General features: G+C 38.8%; 1 pseudogene; it reads right to left on the bottom strand.

The window, feature by feature from the left end:
• Positions 1 to 3854: 3854 nt before the first annotated feature.
• Positions 3855 to 7051, bottom strand: LOC121800123 (annotated as a pseudogene).
• Between the last annotated feature and the right edge of the window lie 574 nt (positions 7052 to 7625).

Raw genomic sequence — 7625 nt, 5'->3', positions numbered from 1 at the left:
GAGTCGATATGCCACAAAAGCGTTGGACCCCTAATTGCAGCCCATCGAGACTACTGGAGCACACCAAATGCGCGCTCCACGTCGACTCCTGCCATTCCGCAAAGTAGGTCTTCCTCTCATCGGATGCGCATCTGATCGTCTTCACAAAGACGGGCCGCCTAGGGTATATCCCATCTGCCAAGTAGTAGCCCATATCATGCCGGTTGCCGTTGACGACAAAACTAATGGCCGGACCGACGCCCTGGCACTGCTCGTTGAAAAGGGGCGACGAGTTGAGGACGTTGAGGTCGTTGTTCGACCCGGCTATCCCAAAATACGCATGCCAAATCCACAGCCGGTAGTCAGCTACGGCCTCGAGGATCATCGTGGGATTATTTCCCTCGTAGCAGGTCGTGTAGAACCCTTACCAGGCAGCGGGACAGTTCTTCCACTCCCAATGCATACAATCTATGCTGCCTAACATACCTGGGAACCCATGCTTCTCCCCGTGCATCAGATCCTGGCAGTCTTCGGGGGTAGGACTTCGAAGGTACTGATCACGGAAAATTTCAATCACGCCCTGACTGAAATACTTCATACATTCAAGGGCAGTCGTCTCACCGATGTGGAGGTACTCGTCCCACATGTCTGGAGCCCACAATATAGTGCAAAGCGCGTATATATAGTGTTTCGAAAATTTTAAAAAATAAAAAAAAATCGCTCGCCGGTCCGGAGCCCACAATGGCGGCGAGCGGACCGGCAATTTTTTCGCCGAAATGGCGCTCGCCGGTTACAATGGTTCGGCGAGCGCCGGAGATCGGCTAGCCGGTCTGCTCGCCGCCATTGTGGATGCTCTTATACTCATATAACCAAGACTATCATCTCTTAGTCATCAGACAACTTTCGAATATGAGTCATATGACCAAGACAACTCTCGAATATGACCAAAATAACAAATTTTAATAATAATAAAAGCTATATAATCATAAGAAAACTCTAATTAAACCACTCAACCCTCATATTTTTCATGACCAAAGGGAAACAAAATTAGGACAATGAATAACAAAATTAGGGACAATGATTAATTAGGGACCAAATTTGGTTTTCTAACATTTCAATTTGTGCTACAATATACTAATAGACATAAATAATGGGTGGATCCCTTACCCTATACCCCTATGATATAGATCCTACTGTAGTACGTACTGCATTAAAACACCCCTCTCTCTCTCTCTGCAATTCTCACACACACACACGCACACGCACACGCACGCACACGCAACAAAAATTGTGTGATGCTCCAAACCCATCTGCCCGACCCGACCCGACCCTGCGTCTATATATATACTTCCCTCCCTTTGTTTCATTTCACCACCTTCACACACACACAAAAACACACAATTCCACACACAATCACTCACAAATGGATCAGCTCGTCCCCGCCGCTCATGATGATCTCGCCGCCGCCGCCGACGCCATCTACGGCGAAATCTGCGCCGCGCTCGAAGCCGCCGTCGCCAGAGCCGCTTCATCCCGTCGCGTCACAGAGGTGGACGTCGGCCATCGCCCTGGGCCAGAATATGAAGTCAAGCGCCGTGAATCATCCTGGAAGAAGCAGAATCTAAAGGAAACCTACGCTTAGGGTATTATCATTTCGATTCCAGCTAATGCTGTTGTTTTGAGAGAATTGCACTTCTATTCCAGCTAATCGGTCGTCTCATGTTTTGTTTCCAGACAAATTTCGCCGATATTTTGATTACTCTGTTCTGATTGAGGAAGTTAACTAGGATTTTAATTTGTTTGTAATACATTTCGATGCTCTGTTCTGATTGAGGAAGTTAACTAGGATTTTGATTACTCGTTTGTAATACAGTTTCGATGCTGAGGAATGACATTTTAATTAGTTTCTATTAAAGTTTCGATGTTCTGTTGAGTTTGGATCCGTTTTTCTCATCATTCAACGGAACGACGGAGGAAGAACCTCCTTCGATTTCCGATTTGGAAATTTTTCTTACTTTTTGAAATGTTAAAATATTGGATTTTAATTCTATTTTTTTAAAACTTAATTAAGTTGAATGAGCTGCTGCATTCCACAAATTTAAGTAAACTTAAGTAGAAATTGATGAAAAAACATGGTTTTATATTACAAACAATTTATCAATAATACGTGAATTATGCACAACTAGCACAGTGGTAGAGCAATTGAATCCAGATCAATATTTATCCGGTTCGAACCCGGTTGTTTACTTGTTTATTCTCAATTCTCACTCCAAGTTTAGTTTATTTGTTTATGAAAAATAGTGCTCCTCGTCTTCTATTGAAACCCAAAACTTTTATATTCTCACTCTAAGTTTAGTTTATTTGTTTATGAAAAATAGGGCTCCTCGTCTTCTTATTATATAAAATGCTAAAAATGGAGTACATAATAAATATAATCATAACTTTAATTTTTTAATTTTATTTATATAAAAAATATCCAAGCATACCATTTCTTATTATGTAAAAATACTAAAAACAAGAAATTAAACGAATATGACCATGACTATATTTTTTATTTTTATTATATATTTTATGCATATTAAAAATATCCAAGCATACCATAATTTAGCATTTCTCATCGTACGTTAATTATATGAATAATTATATGGTTTAATTCTTCTTTTATTATATTATTGCACATCATTAATTACATTAATTATTATTTGTTTTATTGAAATTAATTAAAGTATGTATGTGTATATATTATATGTGGCTATATATTAAATTAATGGGTAAAATGGTATTTTCCTAAAACTAATTAGGTTGGCTAGATATGTAACTTAGGTAAATGGGTAGAGTTACTTGCTCGAAACGTAGGTAGGCTTTTAAGTGGGCTTCGTCCGGGCCGAATACAAAACACGAGGTCATGTAGATTTGTAACATAGCTACCAAACACACAACTAAACCCGGATAAGTCCTACTATCTAACTGTAACATAGCTATCAAATGTCCCCTATGAATATTACACAAGATAGGTATTATTACGGCAAACCGATTCCATATTGGGTGCTTTGACGGTTGTAAATGCATCAGTTTCTAAATTAAGCAATGAAGCAGGCCTAATTGTAAAGAATGAGGATGCTCAAGTCGAAGAAGAATTGCAAAAGATTAGAAAGTAAAGAATGAGGATGCTCAAGTCGAAGTCGAAGAAGAATTGCAAAAGATTCGAAAGTAAGCAAGATGGAGGATTAATGATACAGAGCAAACATGAAAACTCATCCCAAAAGACTAGCATATACCCCACACCAGTTGTTCTGTTCTCACAACCGATGTGAAAATTGAGTCCGTAAAATTAACAATGACGGTCTCGACAGCAGAGAGCGCAGCGCCATGGTGGCCTGGGCACTGCTTGCAAATGCATTTATAAAATCCGAGTTTGAAAAGATTTGCATCTTGGATAGAGATTTCGACTCGTGATGTAGATGGTTATGATTGCAGTGTTTAATGATAGAACATTATTTGAAGTTTTCAGACGAGGTGGAAGGATGTAGTGAAAGACTTGATGCTCGTACCTACAGGGTAACACAACTATGTAGTGACAGATTTGATCGAGGCTCGTACATACATGTATCGTAATTCATGTCAAGTTACAATTCATTTCGTTAATCTCTACATTAAACGTTGACCTTCATCTTCTACACGGATTTGCTATCACGTAGATACTATTTTATTCTTCATGTGAAGAGGTTTTGAATTGTACTTTGTTGCTCAAAAGTCGAAACTCTGATTTCAACTCCAATTTTGAAAGTGAAGGACAGTTGGAGAGTCATCAATCATAGGGCTCATGAGCAGTGTTGTGTTATGAGTAGGTTGATAATGAAGTGCATAATAAATGATTACGTGCACAAATTGTGAGATTTATTTCTCTTCGTTCCTCCCGTCGTGCTCTCTGATATAACTAAGAGTGAAGCCCTTATGCCAACTAGTTCACAATTGAAAATTAGTAGATTTTTGGTAGTACAAAACATATAATCAAGTCTTGATCTACGAGGCTGGATCAGATCGGTCGGGGTAATGACCAGCCAAGAATCATATACTCAAGAGCTTCTTTCAGCAAATCTCTTCGCAGTAAATGTTTCAACAACGAGCAGCGGGAAAGCAATGGTTGCATCACAGTGCATCTGCTTTGACAAAGGACCAAGGATTAAAGAGGCTAGATCAAAGCTACCTTCAGCTCATTGCATTTCGAGATTAGGAAGAAGTAGAGTTCAGTGAGAAGTCAAACCTTAACTGCCTTGGCAGAACCTCAAAATTTCCCCCAAGACACTGCTTCATCTGGACGAGCGCCTGAATCACTCCTGTCAAATTCTTGTGCAGTGTTAATAATTACTGCACAATCTGTGCACCATTTCGCATCATATTTGCATTACATATGTGATGCGTGGGGAGCCCTCGTCCGAGTATAGTCATCCCATTTTTTCTTGCCCCAGCATGGACAGCCTCACAGTTCATTGCTCTAAAATCTGTAAATGGGAAGTGATCTACCTTGGACAATGTCGACCACTAAACCAGGATTCTTGTAAGAGTGGAACTACAACATGTCACCCAGTGAACCATCTGTTAAGCTAGGGCAGTAAACAGGGATATTGTTCTGCAAGGGTGCATGAGGACCAACAATTCCATCATTAAGTAGATGTCGCCTGTTAAAAAAAACTCTTACCAACTAATAATTGTATTGAATATCACCAAATATGCCAAACATACCATAATACAGACAACCGCAAAAAGACCTAACTTTGAAAAGAAAATTACCATACATGATTGGGTTATGCAAAGAAAGTGGCAAAGGAAAGTAATACTACTATATACTTTGTACTTTAACATAAGAGTCACAGAGAGAAAAGTTTAAAATCTGACTTATGTAATATGCTCTTAGTCCAGAAAATTAGCTAACAATTGTTAGAACATGTGTACCTTATATGCCCAGTACAAGTATGATGATTCATTGTTAATTTCTTTCCCCAAGCGCGCAATTACTTTAGAAGGCGTCCATAGTACATTCTGCAAAAATAAATATGAGTTGGAAATCAAGGAAAGGGTATCATCAATAAATATGGAATGGATGCCTTCATAGAAGTTCATGGAATTGCCAAGCAAACATGGGTTATGCAGCATACAGGATAAGCACTTGATCAAATGTAACCATTATTTTAGCAATTTACTTTTCTGTAAAGGTTTACAAAGTAAGGGTTTAGTATAAACCTTGAATGGGACTGTGTGTTATCACAAACCCATAGAAACATAAAAAACATTAGTGGAAATTACAAAAAGTGTAAGTTCCCCTGACTCAACCATACAGCTTTATCCTCTATTTATTTTCTAAACATAGTGAAACAGTTCTTAATATAGTGGCAATTCCAGTGCTTGACCATCTTATAATGAAGTGGGCAAAAGGCTTTAGTTCTTAACTGTCAAAGGATCGAGAGCTAAAATTAAAAAAAAACTAAAGAAAAAAAGAGGAGAATCAAGGTAAATGTTTTTTTCATGCTTCTCCAGTAACATAGAATTGGATCAGTATCCATCAAGAGCAGTAAGATCAGCATGATATAAGTATTCAGCTTGCTAAGCAAATAAATAAAACATCTTAAGCAAAACCGGAGAATCCTAGTGTTCTCAAGAGGAGACTTGGAATATCTGCTCCACCCTTAAGCTATAACACAGTCCAAATACAAACAACTAATGGATCCCGTAGGTATTGTAATTTAAGGCAACAAAAGAAGAAAACAAATTATGATTCCAAATGGAGTACATAATACCTGAGAATTTTGCTCATCTAGCATCTGATCAAAAATGGGGATGATCCAATCCTCAAATTTACAGTTGTTGCCATTAGGAACCAACAAATTACCAATGCGGTTCAGGCCCTTTGAGCTTAGAACTGCCCCAGGCAGAGAAAATTCGCCTCTATAAGTCGGTGCAAGACACTTAACAAGGTCCTCCTCCACACCACCTGCTGTGGTTACCACAACATCAACCTGAAAAAATTCTATTAATAGAGCCCGACTCTCTTGACTTGGAAAAACACAAATTAAATACAGTAAAACCCATGTCTGAAATTATCTAAGGGCTGAATTCTATTAATAGAGCCCGACTCTCTTGACTTGGTAATATTGTGTGAAATCATAAGGTGGGAACAACTAATATAAGGCTATCTATCCATATCAGAAATTATCTAAGGGCTGAATCATCAGATACAAAATTCTTTTACGTGTTCATACTCCTTTATTCAGCTTCTAAGTCTTTCGAGTCAATTGGCAATAATATAAAATCCACCACAACTAGTGTTGAATTAATCAAAATGCAGTCACACAACAGTCAAACTTCAAATTAATCAATTCATTTTCAATTTGCAAACACATAACTACAGCAATCTCTGAACAACACTAACCATACGGTGCTGGACGAGAAAGCGGATAATATCTCGAATTCCAGAAGAGGTTAGATCTGAAGTAAAACCTAGTAACACTTTGCACCTCACAGAGTCTCTATTAGCAGGTTCTCTCTCCTCTTCGCTGAGTCTCATCCGAAAGCCTCCAATCTAGCTTAACCCACAATCAAACTAACAGTAAGCTACAAAAATCACTTAAACCTACAACTGCAAATATATTCATACACGAACAACAGCAGAACCCTCGCCGCCTATTAAGAGGATTGCAGATTAACACCATCTAATCTAATCAACATTTTAGGAAGATTAATAAGTTCAATTTCATTATTCAGTAAGCACTAATTAGAAGAAGCTCAATTTTCAATATACCAACAATCATATTGAAATATTATCGAATAACTGAGCACACAGTCGAAGGCAAACCATTTCGTTAATTAGCTGGATGGCGTCGCCGAGATTGGAGGCCTGGAAACCGGTGACGGCCATGGACTTGAGCAACTCATACGCCCTTTGTTGAAATAGTAACCCTCGATTTTAGCTGAAACAAACTAATTCTGAAATTCCAACGCATCTTCACAATCTTTCAGTTACAAACTTAACTTTCCTTAACCAAAAATTTATTCCACACACTAAACCCCATTTACCACCTACAAATCACGGGAAAATCGGGTTTATGGGGCACTTTACACTAAAGATTACGTAAATGTACCCATTTTGTTATCTATTCCAAAAATGGGAAAAACGCCAACCACATTGGCGTTTCTATTAGTAAAAACGCCAACCTCATTGGCGTTTATCTTCGCGTCGTATTGGAGGTGTATTTTCGCCAAATACAGCGGCGGAAAAAAACGCCAATGAAGTTGGCGTGTTTTAAGCTAAAACGCCAATGTAGTTGGCGTGTTTAATTAATAAAACGCCAATGCAGTAGGCGTATTTACTAATAAAAACGCCACTGAGGTTGGCGTGTTATTCTTAAAAACGCCAATTTGAGCGGCGTGTTTCTGTTGAACCATATCCTTATCAGATCTCCCCCAACATCGCGACCCTAAACACTTTCCCTCCCCAAAACGCGAAAACCCTTCCCAAACGCATAAAAACCTTTCGCTCGGGTCGACCCGGTGGTGGATTTAAGCGTGGATATTTTGAATTTGGCTAATTCTTTCAACCATTAGTCCTTCTAATCGGTTAGTCTATCAAATTTTAGACTCATTCTTCTAAA

The sequence above is a fragment of the Salvia splendens genome, chromosome 4 (assembly GCF_004379255.2).
Source record: "Salvia splendens isolate huo1 chromosome 4, SspV2, whole genome shotgun sequence".
Taxonomy (NCBI): Eukaryota; Viridiplantae; Streptophyta; class Magnoliopsida; order Lamiales; family Lamiaceae; genus Salvia; species Salvia splendens.
This window is presented reverse-complemented; position numbering and strand designations above follow the sequence as displayed.